The sequence below is a fragment of the Meriones unguiculatus genome, chromosome 6 (genome assembly GCF_030254825.1).
Source record: "Meriones unguiculatus strain TT.TT164.6M chromosome 6, Bangor_MerUng_6.1, whole genome shotgun sequence".
Classification (NCBI taxonomy): Eukaryota; Metazoa; Chordata; class Mammalia; order Rodentia; family Muridae; genus Meriones; species Meriones unguiculatus.
The window spans coordinates 68155395-68174713 of NC_083354.1; the positions used below are offsets into that span (position 1 = coordinate 68155395).

The 19319-nt window shown below is 43.4% G+C and overlaps 1 pseudogene; it reads right to left on the reverse strand.

Moving 5' to 3' along the window:
- Positions 1-9027: 9027 nt before the first annotated feature.
- LOC110551090 (complex III assembly factor LYRM7-like) lies at positions 9028-19008 on the reverse strand (annotated as a pseudogene).
- Positions 19009-19319: the final 311 nt, after the last annotated feature.

Genomic DNA, 19319 nt, shown 5'->3' on the forward strand with positions numbered 1-19319 from the left:
TTTTCTTCTGAGGAAGTAACAAGATACCTGGTCACCCAGGATTGCCACAGCAGCAGTAATCTATTGGTGACAAAATCCTGCTTCTATTAAGCAAGTTAAAATAAATGGGGGTGCACCATTTAGATTCCTTTGAGTATGCCATTGGTCACTCTTCCTTGAAGGTCAAAGATGTTAAAGGTACTTACTGACAAGCTGGTGTTTCCCACAATATGAAAAACCAATAACAGGTAAATACAGAGGCACATCCTGAAATCCCGGCACTGAGGAAACTAGCAGTGCTAGTTTAAAAAGATGGCAGCCCTAGGCTGGTCTTGGCTATGGAGAAGGAAGGAAGGAAGGAAGGAAGGAAGGAAGGAAGGAAGGAGGGAGGGAGGGAGGGAGGGAGGGAGGGAGGGAGGGAGGGAGAAGAAGGAGAAGAGAAAAAAGAAAAAGGGGGAGAGATAACGGAAGAGAGGAAGAGAAATGGAGGGAGGGAATGTGAACAAGGAAAGGAGGGAGGGGAAAAGGAATGAAGGAAGACCAGCTGGCCAGTGCTGTTGAGTACTTGTGTGTTTGACAGTTGAAGTTGAGGCCATTGTTGGCCTTCCACGATCACTGAAATCACTGTCAGTGCCTGAATTAAATTCCCCCCTGTCATTTATCCATTTGTGGGCACAGCACCACCATATCATCACCAAACCAGAGGACTATTCAACATCATCATCTAGACATTGTCTTTTGACTTTGAGAAACCAGCTGGTGTCATATCTAGCTACCTCACTGTAAAATGCTGTAGATTCGGGATACTAGTCCAGTTTCTCATCATTATCTTGAAATATTACCCAAAGGTACTACAAGGAAACAAATATACTTCCTACAGAATTGTAGACAAAATATTCCCAACCCAGATCTCTGGCCTTGGCTCAAGTCAAAGAGAGGGAAACAGAAAGTTTGGAGAACACTTGTAGATGCCATGTGAGTGTGCATTTACTCCATGGTTTGCAGATACAACCTTGCAAAGATTAAGTGTAGCCACACATGGTCACTCACTTTCCTCAATAATGAGCTATGACCTGGAAGTACAAGATGAAATAAACCATTTCCTTCTCTAAGTTGCTTTTAGTGAAGGTGGTTGTCACAGGAACAGAAAGGAAATCAGAACAAAATCCAAGGGAAGATGTCAGGGAAGCAGTTAGACCTCTGAACCTATAACTGAAAACAATGGCTATTTGACCATAAACTTGGGAGTAATCAGTTTATGCCTATCACTATGAGCTGAGCCCTGAATCACATCACCAAAGGAAGAGGAACCTCCAGAAAGGAGCAAAGGGCACAGAAATATATTCCGTGTCTACCAACTCTTAGAGGGCGAGGAGTGAAGGGGATGCCAATAGAGACAAAGGAGCTGGGGCCCACGAGACAGGAGGAAACGTGCAGAGAATGACATTAACTAGAGGATCTATCCACTAATGGGAGCATCTAGAAGATGGGGAGTCCCAGAAAGATTTAACACAAGAAAAAGATGGTGACTTGTGCACTATATCCATAAATCTGCAGGAATAGAGAAGCTTGAAGTGAAGATCATCAGAGACACGGAGACCATTAACAACAATCCAGAAAGAGCTGGTAAGCTCAGCAGCTGTATGAGGGAGGGAACAGAAAACAGGAAAAGAAACTTTGGGGTAAACTAGGACTTGAGAGTCTGGGGGTGGCTCAGGGTACTCATTCCTCCAACAGAGACAGAGATGGGTTTTATAAAAACAAGCATGAACAGGCTTGTGGTTTTGAGATGTCCCTATTTCACCCAAGGGAGCTATCCAGAAGGCCAGCAAGTGAAGGAAATAATTTGGATTAGAACAGAAAAACCAGGCATCGACACACAGGTCAGAGGAGGCTCTAAGAAACAGACCTAAGGGTCATGTCTCAAAAGTGATCACCACCTTTCGAAGGGGAAATAGAATGAACGGGTGTGGAGAAAGAGTCAGGCTTCCAGCTGATCTCAGAATAACCTATTCCACAGCCAAGACTATTGAGAATAAAGGGATTTCACTCAAATCCTACTTTTGACAATACTTAGGGGGAGACATGGGACCCAGGGCCTCTTGCATGTGAGATAAAAACTTCAACATGGAATTATATCCCCAGCTTTTTATTGCTAAGCTACTCAGGCTGGTCTGGGCTCCTCTGTAGCCCAGGGAGTCTCTGAACTTGTGACCTCCCATCTCAGTCTCTTTGTCTCTGAGATCACAAACATACCAGCAGTCTGTTCTACATATCACATTCTAGAGTGGAAGGGTTATTTTGTCCTTTAAAAGATGAGGTGTGAGTGCTTGGGTGGGGTCAGTTATAAAATATTTTCCTAGATTTACTGCTAAGAATAAAATTTCATTTTCATAAAATTTCCGTAACTCCTCTCAGTTAGTTTGTATTTTAAAGGAAGGCAATGCAGACAAACTAAGAAAACATTGCCCTTAGATTTTGATGGGCTATTTTTAATCCCTCTTCCTAGGTTTCTGTTCCTCAAGTTGGTTTTTCTCTATTACACAGAGAATCCTGACTAATATACATGTTGTCCTCAAATTCACAAACATCCCACTTAACAAAGACTTCTAGAAACAAATTTTAGAAAAAAAAAAAAAAAACTGGCCATGTTTTAAAACCAACCAGCCAACTTCATACATCTGGTGCCTGATGTTCAAATAGCTACACAAGCCAGTAAGGGCAGCTTGGGAGCCATTACCCTCTCTCCAGTTGCTAGAGGCTAAAACCCAAACTAGCAATGAGCACAAATCACCCTTCCTGCATGACTCCCCTTTATCTGTAGAGTTAGAAGCCAGAGGTATTAGTTTTCCAAAAATAAACTAATTAGTAAGGGTTCCACACCTGTTTCATGCTTGTGTCCAGCTCTTTCCAACCCACATATCTCCTTCGTAGCCACCAAAAAGATCTTTTCACACCCCTTCCATACCAAGAACTGATATTAGAGTTCATGTGTGTTATGAGTATGTTGAAAATCCGGCCCCCAGTGTGGTAAAGTAGAAGGACCATTTGGTTCTTTAAGAGATGAGCTGTAGGGAGAGACTGTGAGGGCTAGTGAAACACATTAGACAGGGAAGCTGGTGACAAATGTTTGGCATTTCAAGTTCTTGGAAGTCACAGCCTGAGGAGTCATGATCAGACATCTACCCATGACAACTCTCTCCCCATGTCCCTAGCAGAGAAAGCATCATCTTCAACATGACCTCATTTTCTGTTTGTTTGGCTAGCCCTCTGTGTGGAATGCACAGGCCCGTGGTTTTGTGTGCTCAGTCCCTTCACACAACCCATGCTTTCTTCTCCATAAACGGTCAAGCTACCAAGTTATCCCAGCCCTGCTTTCTTCCACATCCTTGTTTGTAGTTACACATGTCACTACCTGCTTATGCCAGAATTGTTTACACTCAATTCTTTTTCTTAACTCCTAGGGCTTTGAAAGGTCTTGATGACAGGATATCTCACATAGCTTTGTTGCCCTGATTGACATGTGGCAATACTTCAAAAGTTGACATTTCCAGCTAAATCTCAGTTGACTGACTGACAAAATAAATGAATGGATGAATGAGCAACTAAGAGCATTTGCACTTGGGGTGGCAATACACTTTCTTCTGCATCTCCCAAGACGAAACACTATTTCACATAATTCATCCAGAACAGAAAATTCACAAAAGCAAATGCCATTATATTTGAGAAGAAATATTTTCAGACTGTTTCCATATGTGTTTCTATATATACAGGTTTATGTAATATTTTAAATCAAATTCAACACCATGTGGTTATGTATCTTCTAGAAGCTTATGATGATGATTTAGGTCAGAGCTTAAAACAATGACAAAAAAGTTCTTAAAGGAGATTTGTTCATTTATTCTCCAGCTCTGTTCATTTTCTATAAGTTTCTTGTCTGGGTTTGGCTCCAACATCACTAGCCATCTGTGACCTCTGACCTCTCCAGGCAGAAATCTCTTCCATGAGCTTCACTGCCCTTTGTACAGAGCTTTGCTGTGGCTTTTTATCCCACTGCTCTGTGGACACAAAAAATATGTCCATCTTATAGCAGATGGTATGTTCCTCATGAGCAGATAACCCATCTTCTTTACCTCAGTCTCCCCTATACTTGCCATCACTCCTGGCACAGAGTATTACACTCAATAAATATGGACAGAATTGGATTGACTTCGTGGTGATTATGTACTTTGGACCCTAAAATCTAAGCAGTGGTCTCATTGGTTTAAAATCCTGTGGCACCCACTTTAGGAGAGTGAACCACCTCCACAGCAGGGCAGGAGTAAAATTAGCCTCTCATATTTCAAGTCACAGAGTAGAGGGAGATGGGGGAAGTAGCATGGCTGGAGTGTCTACTCAGTGCTCAGCCCTCTGCTGCCTCACCATTTCAAACGCCCAGGATGTCTGCAGGTCCCTGTTGCAGTGGGACAGCCCGGGTCGATGGGGCCAGCCTTAGACACAGTACAACTAGTGGTGGCTCTGTTGCACTGGGCTTCAGGAAGGTGACGGGGGTCCAGACTATCTCTGACGTGCCCACAAAGCCCAGGGCCATGGGACCATTGCTATGCTTCTATCCTCTGAATTCTCATATCTGGGGGTCTGCAAATGCACTCCCTCTACGGATTCCACAGTTGCTCCTCTTTTCCCCACCTGGCTAGTCACCCTGGTCCTCTGGACAAGTAATTCTCAAATTGTAGTTTCCAAACTACATCATCCAGGAGCTTGGATATGTGAACTCTTGGGGCACTCTAGGAGCCTCGCTCAAAACCTCTGCGGGACAGGGAGCAGGGTACTGAGCAGCACTGTTCAGAGCTCTCTCTTAATCGCATTGCCCCAGACAAGCCTTCCTTGACCCTTTTCCCCCACTCTGTATCAGGCCCCTACTAGCCTCCTCTCTCACATAGTAGCCTCACATCTGTAAACTGTAGGGTCACCAGTGCATTTGTTTAAAGTATTATCTTCCTTAGCAGACTGAGTTCTTGTGAAAGCAAGGACCACGTGCATCTGGAATTTTACAGTGCCCCTGACATTCCTCGGACTCCGCAAACACCTTTTTGTCAGTTTTTCCTACCCACAGTCTGCTTCTGCATCAGCCTGCCCAGGAGATGGTGGAGCACTTCTGAGCCCACTGCGTCACAGAGCATGAAGATGGCCGAGTCGCGTTCTCCATCCAGGGTGACACTGTGGGTCACCCCAGGACCCCTGTGCTGCCCCTGCCCTTATTTCCTCTCACAGAGGACCCACACCACTAGGTGAAGGGTGAAAAACTGGAGGATCCAGGCAATTTGTTGTGTCCTGAGAGGCTGAGATTCTTTTATGAAGTGGGACAACAACATTCCTGACCGTACTAGATTTTTGGTAGTGGCCACTCTTGCTTTTCATGACCCAGAGCTTGGGCTGGCTCGAGCCAGGCTGTGCTGTCACTCTTTTTGGTAACCCAGTATCTCATTCTTTTTTTTTTTTTCCTTCCAGGCATAGTGTGTGTGATATGGAATCAGTATTCACTCTTTGCCTTAGCTTGGTTACATAGGTAAAGATAGCTAGACTTCAACTTCTTGAAAAAATAATTTTCAGAAATTCTATTTGTGTGTTTGTGGTTGCGTGTGTGTGTGTGTGTGTGTGTGTGTGTGTTTAAATGTGAGTGTAGGTGTCTTGGAGGCCAGATGTGTCAGAGCCCCCTGGAGCTAGTTACTGACAATTGTGAGCTACCTGTTATGGCTGTTGGGAGCTAAACTTAGGTATCCTGTAAGAATATTGTGAGTTCTTAACTACTGAGCCATCTCTCTAGTCCTAGAAAAATATATTTTAGTAGGCATCTTCATTCCTCATGGCCGGTGGAACTCTCCTATAAGATTCTGCCTTCAACAACAGTGTCACTTATTGTTTGTCGTCTGAGTCTTTCTGGTCACACAGAAACTCCTAGAGCAATACCCAGAAGGACTATAGAGTAGAAATGGCTGTGTCTACCCCAGCACCTCATAGAAGCACATAGCTTCTTTGCCTGTGGGGAGCCTTTGCGAGGGTGGGATGGAACACGGAGGAGTTCAGAAGTGGGCCTGATGTTAGGTATTGACCATGGGATTTTGTCTGTTCCAGCTTCCTTGTTAGGCGGCAGCCTATTCCAGGCCATTTTTGTTGATTTCAAAGCAGGGTAATACTGTGTAGCCCAGGCTGGTCTCAATTTTGCAATTCTCCTGCCGTAGACTTCTGGGTGTAGGAATATAGACCATCTCTGGCTATTCTGTCAGTTTTAGGGGGAAAAAGTGACCAAGAAGTAGAAAGCAACCTCAAGCCAAGTGTGTGAGCCCTCAATAAACCATAGGCTATTTTGCTAGTGTAATTGGAGATCTTTAAACCCAAACATAAAATCAAAACCAAGGGCAAACTAAGGTCAGGGCAGTGAAAAGCATTGACATCCACTTCTAAATACCAAGGAAGATTTCAGGTGACAGGAGCTGGCCCTATGCCACCTCACAGGGTGGGGTGTCCTTGTGTCCTTGCTTTAAACCGTCAGATCAGTTGGCTCACTGACTGGGAAGGCCCTGGGCCTCTCTTATCAGATCTTAACATCAGAAGCCTGAACAACAAACATCTTCCCAACCGGGGACAAGGAAGTCCTATCTCCCCAGGGTCAGAGGCTGAAAAACAGTTAGCAAGCTGGCCTTGGAGGCTTTGCTGACAGAGCAGAAGACCCAGGGGACACACCTGGAGCTTCATTTCAAGTTAGAGACCTGCCCCTGGGTTTAGGCTCTCAGAAGGTGTGACAGGGACACTTGCTGACAAGCTTGAGGACCAACAATACAGCGAGGCTTTGGGGAAAGCTGGCTGTCTACTAGTGAGATATGAGTGCCATTTTCTTCCCTGTAGGCATGACCCCAAAAGTAGTTTTTATACATGGGAAGTGGTTTGCCTTAACCCAACATCTCCTGATTATTCCTGCCTCCTGGATTCATCTTTGCTCTGGACTCTGACCTACCTTGAGGCAGTAGAAGCCCAGAAGGGTCAGGAGAGTACAGCCAGTGAGGCAGTCCCCATCAGTCATTGTGGGTCTGGGAGCTGTAAGCCCACTCCCGGTCCAGAGTTCTGTTGCATGGCCATAGTAGGTGCTCTGTGCCAGGACTATCATGTGGCCTCTCTGTTCCCTGGCACCTCAAGTACCTACATCAAGAAGACACACCTGTCAAGAGCGAGGAGTGGGCAACTAAGCACCTTCCACTGTGGATCCTCAGCAGCCAGGCCTTGCAGGACTGTGATGACTTGCTCTTTGTATTGTTTTATCAGTTCAGAGAGAGGTGCTGGTGTTTGTGTGTGTGTGTGTGTGTGTGTGTGAGAGAGAGAGAGAGAGAGAGAGAGAGAGAGAGAGAGAGAGAGAACCCTGTACAACCCTTGGATTCTAATTGAAAATATTTTTTCTAGGCTCAGACATAAATTCACTTGTCATCACTTGATTCCTAACGGAGAGAGAAAAAAATACAATGGAAAATTAGATCCTGTGTCACAATGTCATGGGTATAAATAAAATGAAAGGCAAGCTTGACGTCAGCAGTGAGGATTCTCACATTCCACTCCACTTCCTCATCAGCAGATATTCAGCTCAATCACCCCCTCGGGTGTGGGAGCTGCTGGTGTAAACAGGTGGAGCTCTGATCATGGGGACCATGCTTCTCTCGGGGTCCCATGGGGGGAGGATTGCTTCCTGGAGTAGATATTTCCTGAGCTGAAGGAGTCATTTCTAGCAGATGCTGTAATTCCTCCTTCTTAACCCACTCAGTGTCCTCCAGGCTACATTCCACCCTATTCTAGTTTGTTTTCTATTGTGAGGATGAACACCACGACCAAACGCAGCGTGGGGAGGAAGGAGTTTATTCATTTGGCTTATACATCCCAGGTCCCAGTCCGCTGAGGGAAGTCAGGGCAGAACCTGAAGGAATTCTACTTACCAGCTCACTGCTTACCAGCTTTTCGCCCATGGCTTGCTTTTTTTATACAACTCAGGACCACCCTCCCAAGGGTGACACCATGCCCAGAGTAGACTGGGTTTTTCACATCAATTATTGATCAAGAAAATGTCCCATAGACTTGCCTATGGGACAACCAGATGGAGACGTTTCCTGAATTATGTTGGGTCAAGTTGACAAAAAAAAAAAATCTAACCAGCACATACCCCAAGCTCCATCTCAGCAGAGCACGGTAGTAGACACCTACAATCCTAGACCCGAGGAAGCTGGGGCAGGAGAATCGCAAGTTCAGAGCTAGCCCTGCCACGGCAAGGTCCCGCATCCAAATGAAATGAAACAAAATAAAACATCTATCTTCTAAGAGGCAGCCAGACTTTGCCAGACTCTGTCCTGGGAGTCTGACAAGCTTATACTTCTCTTCCCAGAAGAGGGGAGCTAAGGGTCCCCCTGCACAGGAGGGTCACATGTAGATGACAGCCTCTACTGCTTGCTCAGTTTTGATGGACAGCTGGAAAGCAACATGCAAGTCAGCGTAGGGGAGTTGGCGCACATTTTAAACACGCTGGATGCACAGGGCTGTCTGAAGAACCCACAGTAAGTAATTCTGTACTATAAGCACCCCCTGCGCGCCCCTCCTTGTGATATCACTATTTATTTATTTATTTTTAGATAGAGAGCTGGCAGAAAACTGTTAACTTTTTACCAACTGAATATTTTGAGGGATTAAACATCAATTCAATGTAGCATTTTATATTTAGCAGCTGTGTTTCCCATGGAATGAGAAATCACCAACTTGGTAAAGTGCTTCATTGGCAAACAGCTTTGGTAAGACCAAAACACCTACCAAAGGGAAAGAGAAGAGTGCCCCACCTCCCTAAGCATTGAGTGGCCATGCAAGGGCTGCCCGGCAGTGAGAAGGGAGGACAGAGCTATGTCCTCAGAGCACCCCAGCCTGTCGCTCATTCACAGAGAAACACGTGCACGACCAGGACCTTTGTCAGGTCTGTATTTAAAGTGGGAAGGAGCAGAGGCTGGTTTTGTCCTGGAAGCTTTACTGCTTCTGCCTTGGTGCATCACAGTACGGCATGTTTTCTGTAAGATGATCTTTCCTGGGAACCAGTTTCAGTAATTCCTGGTCAATGTGAACACCTTGAGTAACAGATGTTCTGAACAATAGTTCAACATCGGAACCTATTTTCATCATCTCTTTTCTCCAGAGAGGTCTCTAGTTTATGTTTTTTAAATTCTTCACTTATCTTTACTCCGGCTGCTTTAATGCTCTGCTATCATTTTTAAAAACCTGTTGTCTGGTCCTGTGCAGTGTTTTAAGGAGCTCTGTCACCCTGGCTCTGTCACCTTGGCGGGCTGACCCATGGCTCTGATAACACTATTCTTGTATTGGGTTTTCTTCAGAGTACTAAGCAGCCTTTGTGCTCTGAAGCTTAAAAATATGCATGTGTGAATACACTGTAGCCGTTAGTTCAAGTCCCTGTGAGTGTCTGCTGTTATCTGACTTAATGTTTTGATTCTTGGGGCCATACCACACCGCTGTATTTACTACAAAGAAACTGCTGTCTTAAATCATTGCTTTGGAACCGCTGCATTCAACAGACATCAGTGTGGCCACCTTTCTACAGGAAACGATGCTGGTAGTGGCAGATGGAGATGAGGGTACCCTACTACTCTCTTCTGCACTGACCAGGGGAAAAAATGTGTTTAACCACAACACAATGTACAGTGTGGAAAATAACGGCCTCAGGTGACCCATAGGTAAGTTTAAGTCAGTGTATCTCTTCCTGGCTGTTTGACTCTGGCATTTCTCTGTGAGAATGTCCCGTGCCCCAGGTCAGCAAGCAGTGCCAGAAATAATCAATGGAGAGTGTCACACACAGTACCTAGGGCCTGATAGGTCTTCACAAATGCTGATGGAGCCTTGTTGTTTCTTTTCTTCCCTGTCTCTGCTCTAGAAGTGCATCTGCTGCCTAGAAAGAAAACATACGGAATGAAATCACTGTTTCATATACGTATCAGGTAGCATCCATGCACTTGCCCTGCCCTATAAGTGTATACACACACACACAAATCATGCATGTACACACACATACATACGTGCATACACATGCACACAAGTCAGGCTTGAAGCTAACTTTACATACATCCGATTATTCCAAGGCACACATTTTGTAGGTTATTTTTGGACCTACATTTCTAACTGTTCCCAACCAGAAAAAGCTGATTGGATTGACAATGGACTGAAATGGCATTTGGCCATTTTCCTCTCTGTGTGAACTCAGTGGGGCAGGACTTCTTAGCAGCGCCTAGATTTCAAATCCTCCTCACTTCATGTCCCATTATGGCACCACGGATGATGCTCTCTCTCGCCTGAATTCTGAGAGACCCATTTTGCAAGATATATTTCCGTGAGGACTGTTTTTTTTTTTTTTCTTTTATCAAAAGACTCTCATGAGGGAATATTCTTCTTCAAGAATTGTGCCAGGACCAGCCTGGGGCAAAGCTGTGAAAGGCAAGACGATGGTTTTCTCCATTTCTTCTCCTGCTCTCTTTCCAAACCCAAATATTCTACATCTGAATACCATAACTCGCTTCTAAAACCTTCTGGAAGGTTCTAATTTGACTCTCTGCAGGCTTCCTTATTTCTTATATCTCAAAACTTCCTCTTCTCATATAACCCTTGCGGAGTATACCTATCATGTGGCCTGTTTGAAGCCGTGAGGTGAGACGGAGAATGTGTGCCTGGAAGGTGAATAGGGTCTTCTGTCATGTGTTGTTGTCTGTTAAAGAATCCCTGTTGTAGCCAGCATGGTGGTGCACACCTGTAATCCCACCACTCAGGGAGGCAGAGGCAGGTGGATTCGCTGTGAGTTTGAGGCTAGCCTGGTCTACAAAGCAAGTCCAGGACAACCAAGGCTACACAGAGAAGCCCTGCCTCCAAAACAGAACAAAAAAGAACCCCTGTTGTTTGGTGTAGACTCATTTCAGAGATGTCTTCCTGCCAGAAGAGGAATACAATAGAAGCCAATAGCCCTATGCTCCCTTTAGAAATTAGATGCTCCACTCTGAAAGACACTCAGTATTTTATCTTTCTTTGGAGTAAGTAGCACACTAGAGTTGGCTTATACTGGTTCATGGGGACCCAGTGTCAAAATTTGGGAAATTTTGCCATCAGTTACTGTCAGTACTGATTAATCACTGTCAGTATTCAATTATATTAAATAATACAGCTATATTAAGTTATCTAGGTAGGCATACAATTAAACAAATACGGAAAAGGCAAAAGCAATCGATACTGAAACCTCACCATAGCCTAATTGGTTCACTATACTTCTTACAGATGCACTTGAAGTTTGGCACTGCCACTCAGCTATGGCAGGAGGTTTACCCTGGGGAGTCTGGAAAACTTCTGTATAGACTGTCTCTTCTCTCTCCAAGTCAACCACTAACATTCCTCAACACAGCACTGCTGTGACTCCCGAAAGCTCAAGAGCTGCCTGGGTAGTCAGCTGAGGACAGGTCTATAATGTCGAATTCGTGGCTATGCTAAATCCCTGCCTGGGCTTTCTCCAAGTTACTTTCTTCACATCTCTCCTTCTGTCTCTTCTTCCTGCCTCAGAGACCCACCCCCAACCCTTACAGTCATACAACCTTTACATACTCTTACAGTCAGTGTACTGGGCCTCTGGAGGGTGACTACCATCAACACCAACCCAAGCCCCGGGGGAGGGGGCATCTGAGGAAGGGAACCAGGGGCAGATTGCTTCTGGATGTTAAGAGGGAAACACCAGAGCCAATGGGGGATCTTAGATACAGGTCCCTGGTGACACCACCTCTTTTCACCATTTGGGCCTACAAGCTGAGGCACATATGGTTTCACTCATGTCACTCTGCATACAGACACTGCTGGAAGACATCCAGTGACAGAACAAGAAAGTAGATATAAACTTAAACAGTTTCACCCTCTGGCTTTGGGAACACCAGCCCTTTGCTTTTTAAGACTGAGCACTGAGTCAAAAGAGATCATCTTCAGAAGAATTCAGCCTTGTGTACTTAACAGAACCAAGTTACATTTAATATCATGTATGGTTTGAGCTAACCCCATTATGATTTTTTTAAAAGCCCCACATCCACTTGGCTTACCATTTCCCACTTATCTAGCTTATCAAAGAGCTGAGATTTGATCCCAGTGCTAGCCTTGCCATGGGGCACTAGTTCATCCTGAAGTCACCAGTGAACCTATGAGTTGCTTTCTTATTCATCCTCTTGGGCCCTTCCACCAGCTTGCCTGCTGACTCGGAGCATTGTCCCGGCCACAGAAAAAGTAAGGTTACCAGCAAGTAATATTAGAGGCTTGCCTTCAGCATCCTTAATGGATGACTCCAAACAGGGAAGGCAAGGCCATGGCTCAGGGCACGTTTAATGGACTTGGGAGAGTTCTGAGAGTCACAAGAGGTTGTGCTATGGAGAACAGAGTTCTCAAACAATGAGGCCACATGTCCTAAACTCCTGGAGAACCTTGTGTGGGTAGGTTTCTTCATTTTGGGCTTAAGGACTGGATGACATTAAGCCTTAATTAATCTGCTGACCAGTTGGGCAGCAAGCCTGAGAGGGAGAAGAATGACCAGCTTTACAGACAGCTGCTCAACAGTCCTTGGGCCAGACCCAAAGACCTGGGAGAAGAAATGCCTTCTTGTATCCTTACAGTAGGAGTTTTTTGTTTTACAAGATATGACTAGCATGTTTATACCGAACTGTTAATAGTTCGGTTATTTGAAGGGAAATGAAGACTATTCTTAAAGCTCTGCTATCCACAGAGTTTTCACTAGGTAATTCTTCTTTTCCCATCTTCCTTTTACATTGCAGAGGTCAATAATACAATCTTGAGTTTACAAAGCATATCAATCTTTGTATTCTTTTTTAAATCATTTATTTATTTTATTTTATGCACATTGGTGGTTTGTCTGCATGCATGTCCGTGTGAGCGTGTCAGATCTTGGACTAACAGACAGTTGTGAGCTGCCATGTGGGTGCTGGGAATTGAACCTAGGTCCTCTGGAAAACAGTGAGTGCTCTTAACCACTGAGCCATCTCACCAGCCCCCAATCTTTGTATTCTTTTCTGTTTCCCCAAATGAGTCATGTGAGCACCATACCAAAGGGTCCTGTTGGAGGCATAATCCCCCCAAAGACGAAACAGTGGGGAGACATTGTTCTGGGAGGCCCCCATGTCCTAATGCTGGGTTCCCTCCAATGTCCCCCAGGATCCTATTGCTAGCACTAATTCCTACCCCAAAATTGAGCTCTGAAGGTCCTTTGTCTTTTCCCTGTTTGTTTACATGCCTGTCTCATGGGAAAAGTCAATAGCAACTGGTTGCTTTGGAAGGACATGTGGAAATCAGTTTAGTTAATTTTCCCATGAGCAAGATAAGTGCTTCCTTTTAACCTGTCTTCATTGGCCATCAAGTCTGTTTTGTTCTCAGGCTGCCTTCAATGAACATGGGTAGTAATTCTTGGTGCAAAGAAGTCAAGAAGTACCACCAGGAACTACTGTGAGTGGTTATTAATTCCTTGTCCCACTGGAGATTTGCACGTTCGGAAAGGCTATTTATTCATGTATTCGGCCCCATGATTTAAAAAGTGGTTCTTTTTTTTTCTCTGCACAATGGAATCAGGGGGGCTGGACTAAGTGAGAGCTACTTTGCCCCTGGCTTTACCCCAAGTCAACATGACGTAGATAATAAAGTGAAAAAAAAAATTTCACTAACTCAAAACAAATGATTTGGGAGGGGGGGAAGGGCTGCCATGAAGAACAATTAGAATTCAAGATACCTTTGGGGAAAGGAGAAAGAGAAAAGTGGGGGAGTGAGGGCCAGATAAAGGAAGGGAGAGAAAGAGATCTGCATAAGCAGAAACAAAATAAAAAAAAAAAAAAAGAAATTAGGGCTGCAGAGGAGATACAAAGTGAATAAATTGTAATAAATAAATAAATAAATATTTAAAAAGAAAAGAAATTAGAGTCTGTAACTTTCGCCATACCTTGAAAGCAAAATAAAAGTCCAGAACAGGCCCACGGGTCTCTAGGCCTTCACTATGCAATAAGCAGGAGATTAAGGTTCGAAGGGGTAGACTTACAATGAGCAGAAGTGGAATGACATGATGGCCTGTGTTTTTGTGGTGCCTAGGACTGAACCCAGAGCCTCATGCACACCAACAAGTATCCCATGACTGAGCCCCAGTCCCAAGCTCAGTTTACAATGTTTTTGACAGTTAATTTAAAATCCTTGATGTGTTCATTTTAGATTTAATTTTAAACTAGAATGTAAAGATAAAAGCCAGAAAATTTTTTAGACATAAAAATAGGAAGGCATAATAGAATATAAAAAAAAGATACTGAAGGGGTATTATAGAGAAAAAGATGGATAATTCAGCTATGTAAAAAAATGTAAGTTTTGTACATCTAAAACATTTACAATGCAACCCTTCTGTTGAATGTATCTATTTTCAATGCTCTCCCACTCTTGAGACTTGCCTTTTCAATTTTCTCCATTATTTTGGCAGCAGAAACCCTCAATGAAATTCAATTTATCAAGTCTGTTCTTTTAGAATAAGTAAGTTTTGTGTCCTGAGAAAGCTTTGTCTTCCATCAAGGTCTCAGTGCGCTCTCCCTCCAAGGCCTTACTCCAGATCGTAGGGATCCCAGCTTTCACGTCTACGTTTCCGGCTCCTCTCAAGTTAATCTTTGTCTGTGCTGTGGAACTCAGCCTGACAAACAGTTTTCTTTCTTGCAGATATCCAAGTGTTTGGCAACATTTGTCAATAATGATTATCTTTACTTTATCAAAATATCTTAGTAACTAAACAGCTCACCCGGCTGTGCATGCGTGGTCTACCTGAACTGTTCGTTCCACTGGCTTTAGGTCCATCCCCCTCCCACCCTCTTGTCTTGAGTTCACCTTTAGTCTGTTTTGAAATCGGTATGAGCTCTCCAACTGTGTTCTCCTTTCTCAGCAGTTCTAAGTGAACTTTATCTCATTCTAAAGTCTTAGAGTCGGTTTGTCAATAAAATAACTTGAGGGGGGTTAACTGGGGTTGGCCTAAGTTATAGATGAATTTGGGGCAATGAATGCCTTCTCAGTATCAGACCTAATATACAAACACAGAGAGTCTTTCCCTGGTGCATATCTTTAAGTTCTTTCAGCAGATCTGTGTGTGTTTTATCCCCTGTACATTAGGTTTGATTATATTTTACCTAAGTTTATTTACTGATTATATTTTATGGATTTTATATTTTTATATTATTTTGTTATATATTATTATAGTTATACTATTATATTTTATTGATTCTATTTATCTGAGTTTATTAAGACATTGTCATTTGATCTAGTTGTTCTACCGCCCTTGAGCATATACACAAAGGCCTCTAGGTCAGCAAATGGCAAACGTACATGTCCAAGTTTAATGCTGCACTGTCTGCAATAGTCAGAAAATAGTACTTATCAATAGATGAATGGAGAAAGAGAAGGTGACATAGTACTAATGCACAGTGGAATTTTATTCAGAAATGCACACACACAAAGTAATCATGACACCTTCAGAAAAACTGATGGAACCGAAAATTATTGTGTTAACCAAAAAACAAAAACAAACAAAAAATCAAATTTATAAAGATAAATACTGTGTTTTGTCATATATGGATTCTAGATTTTATATGTGCATTTGCTTAGATGGGAGTAGGAGCTCATAAGAGATCAGAAAGATCTTAAGGGAAGAGAGGAGGAAAACGAGAGTAATAGAATACATGTGCCATGAAGGGGTGGGATGAGGGAAGGAGGGCCAGAGGAGCAGAGCAGAGAGATGGGGAGGGAGCAACAGGAGCAGTCAGAGCACGAAGATGCCACAGGGAATCTCATTCCTTTAAAATAACTTTTTAACACTAATAAATAAAATAAATGTGCTCCAAATAGTTCAAGTTTTGATGACACCGTAAATGGTACTTTAATATTTCATATTCAAGTTTTATTGCTGGCACATATAAACATAATTGACTTTTTATACTATATTATGCTATATTATTTATATCATATCATTTCATATTATATTATATTGCCATTATAGCTAACAACCTTGCTAAATTCAATATTTAGTTCTAAAGACATTTATTATTGGGTGGTGGGATATATTCCTCAGAATTATTACCTGATCACATTTTCCTCAGATAAGATCCCCTACAACTCAAATATAAGACAAAATTAATGAAACATTTAAAAATATGTATAACAAAGGAGCTACACACATGCATTTGTTACTTTAAGAGATGCCTGTCACCTTAGTTGTGAGGAAAACACAAATAAAAACCTAAACCAGATCCCAGAAACATCCACTCATGATGCTAAAATTAAACAAAGCAGGTTGAGGATTTAGCTCAGTGGTAGAGCACTTGCCTAGCAAGCGCAAGGTCCTGGGTTCGGTCCTCAGCTCTGGGGAAAATAATAATAATAATAATAACAACAACAATAACAAAAAAGACCAAAAAATAAAAATGACAAATTTAAAAACAATAAACAAAGCACAGTGCTAAATAAGTTAATTGAAGATGAAGATGGAGAAGAGTTGAAACTTTCCTCAGTGTGGGCTCAAGGGTGAAATATCACTTCTTTTGAGAATTTGCCAATGTCTTGTAAATTTAAACTCTCATTATATATTCTGGCAATTCTGCTTCCGGATGCTTAGTTAAGAGAAACAAAACACGTCCATAAAAGATGAATACTTGAAGGTTCTTGCCAACCTCCTAGTGCTGGCGGGAGCAGAGTGGAGAAGCAAGCTGCCACAAAGTCACACCATGCCAGGCATCAGGGAAAGGGCTGGATGACCGCCGTACACAGCAGCACGAGTGAGTCTAAAGGACGTGCGCTTCGTAAAAATAAATAATGGTACATACTGTATGGCTTTATACGTGTGAAGCTATAGAGTTTGAAATTTGGGCTGGAGAGGCGACCCAGTTGGTAAACCTCTTGTGCAAACATCAGGGCTGAGCTTGTCTCCTCAGTACCCAGGAAAAACCCAGGCATGGGGACATGCCCCTGCGACCTCAATGCCAGGAGTCTCTGAGATTAGTCACTCGCCACTTTTGAGAGAGGATCTCACTGAACTGGGATTCACCAGTTCAGCTTACAGGCAGGGCAGCGAGCCCTAGCGACCCTCTTGTCCCTGCTTTCCCAGCACCCATACAGCAGCTTACCAGTTACAGGAAATCCTGTACCTTCTTCTGGACCCCGCAGGCTCCTTCACTCATGCAGCACATATAAACTCACACAGGCAGGCATGCACACATTCACACGTGCACGCGTGCAAGCGCGCACACACACACACACACACACACTCTATAAATACATCTTTTAAAACTTTTCAATGAATTGTGCACTAAAGGTTGATTCATTTTCTTGCATAAAAATTATGCTGAAATTATATTTTTAAACCATAGCAAACAGTCAAAGAAGATAAGAAGATGGCAAACTGAGACTTGTATCACTGGAAGCAAAAAAGCTTACAAGATCCTTAATATGGATCTTGTAAGCTTTTTGGAAATGGTGTTCACACCAATAAAATATCACAACAACAAATGAGCTATTTGTAAATGAAGAATGGGCAACAAATACTAAAAAAAAAAAAAAAAAAATTTGCAGAGACCAAAGAAATGCAAATCAGAAGTCACATAAATTCTTATCTATTATTATTATTATTATTATTATTATTATTATTATTATTAAAATAACCAGATTCCCTTCAGGCATGGAGGAAAAGATGTTTTAGATCTTTACAGAGAACATGAGCTACTATAATCTCTCTGGGAGAAAAATATGTCAATGTATTTACAGAATGCTTCTTAATCACAATGCCCAGATGCGGGGCTTATAGATAGCTGTGGCAGGATTAAAATACCTTTGGGTCAAAGATCCTCCACTCTATACCTCTGTTTGTGTGCTTCTGTCGCACGAGGTAATTTTTTTTTTCCAATGCAGTTTATTCAGGAACCTTGAACAATCATCTGACCCTGTGGAAAGCCAGCCCACAGCTTAAATAGCCTCTGGGTAGCCAACCCCAGCGTGCCACGTGGGCAATACAGATAGGTCCACATACATGGAAGCAAGCCAGATCCTCATCCTTAGCCAAATGTGGAGCTGTTCGTGACAGAGAGCACTCACCATCGGGAAGGTGGAAGGCCGAAACCAGCTCCATCTTTAAGGCGCAGCATTCCGCAGCTCTCTACAGTTCCCCCTTTTTGTTTTAGACGCATCAGGCAAGAGTAGAGGTCTGATCTCTGATATTAGAAATAAATTGGGACTTTGTACTGATGTTCATTTAGGTGTCATCCACCCAAAGAGCATCAGACCCGTCTGATACCTTTTTCTCAGAGGCGGGACCTGGGGCATCAACCCGCATGCAATCAGACATGCTCTCCTTTATAGAAACAAACCATCCTGGCTCCATGAAAGCCCCAAATCTCCAAAACAACTGCTACCCGAGAGATTCTTCCAGATACCTTAAGAGGTCAGGTGGGGTTGTGGCTCAGTGGCAGAGTGATTGCCTACCATGTAGGAAGTCCTCGGTTCAGTCTCAACAGAGAAAGAGACAGAGAGACAGACAGACAGACAGAGACGTGGAGACACAGAGAGACAGGCAGAGATACAGAGAGACAGAAACAGAGATAGAGAGACAGAGAGTGAGAGGAAGGGACAGAAGAAGGGAGGCAGGAAAGAGGGAGGGAAGGAGAGAGGGGGCTTCCTGTGTTGACCCAGTCACTATGGCCCAGGAGCAATCTGACTGACAATCTGACATATACTTCTGTATATGGATAACATGTTAGATCAAGTCCCCTTTGAGCCATAAAGAGCAGTGAAGGGGACCACCAAGGGAAGAAATGATGGACAGGCTGAAAAGATTCAGGCTAGTACAGAGGACCAGTATAATCTTACCTCCATAATCAGAATTTCCAGTTTTTCTGGAATCCTTGGGGCCATTCTCTCATCACCTAAGGAATGTATCTCCTAAGATGTGTGTTATCATTTAGCCCATCATCCCAAACGGACTTTGAGGTATGATGGATCTTTCTCAGCCACCATGGGATTTGTCTTCCATGCTGTAAAGCAGCCATACTCAAAACAAAAACCTAACTTGCCAGAAAAACACTCAATCAACCTCGATGTGTGACCCTATGGAGAGTCTGCTACAGGGGTCAAGGCACTCCGCCACAGCCCCCATCCAGGCTCCCGGAGCTAGAGAGCCAAGCAGATGTCTTTGCCCTGTTCACACTATTTTTTTTTCCATTGCC